The sequence below is a fragment of the Tupaia chinensis genome, unplaced genomic scaffold, assembly GCF_000334495.1.
Source record: "Tupaia chinensis unplaced genomic scaffold, TupChi_1.0 Scaffold000416_1, whole genome shotgun sequence".
NCBI classification, from domain to species: Eukaryota; Metazoa; Chordata; class Mammalia; order Scandentia; family Tupaiidae; genus Tupaia; species Tupaia belangeri.
Window position 1 is genome coordinate 918,703 of NW_006159921.1, and position 331 is coordinate 919,033.

General features: G+C 73.1%; 1 protein-coding gene across 1 annotated transcript in view; it reads left to right on the plus strand.

Annotated features, from left to right (window-relative positions):
* The window catches only part of SKA2 (spindle and kinetochore associated complex subunit 2), a 1,094,818-nt gene that overhangs the window by 33,726 nt on the left and 1,060,761 nt on the right, over positions 1-331 (plus strand). The gene's annotated exons all lie outside the window — the stretch shown is intronic.

Here is a 331-nt window from a genome sequence, read left to right on the forward strand (position 1 = left end):
AGTGGGGCGAACGTGGCGTAGTCTCGAGCTCCCGCGGTCCGCGGCAACTTAAGGCCCATGGCACGCCCCCCTGCGGCTGCGCCCCGCCTCGTCTGCACCCTACACCGCCGGAACTGGATGCCCGCCCCCTCTGACTCTCCCCTCCCCTCCCGCCGCGTTCTGCGCGCATGCGCACCGCGCCTTTTCTCGCCGTCGCGCCTCCAGCTGCCCTGGTTACGGTTGGCGCTGGCGAATTCTCTGCGGCGCTTTCTCCGCCTGAGACCAGTGCCGCGGGGCTGCAGCCGCTGGTCGCTACGCGCGCGGCGCGGCACGTGGGCTGAGGGCCCCCCGC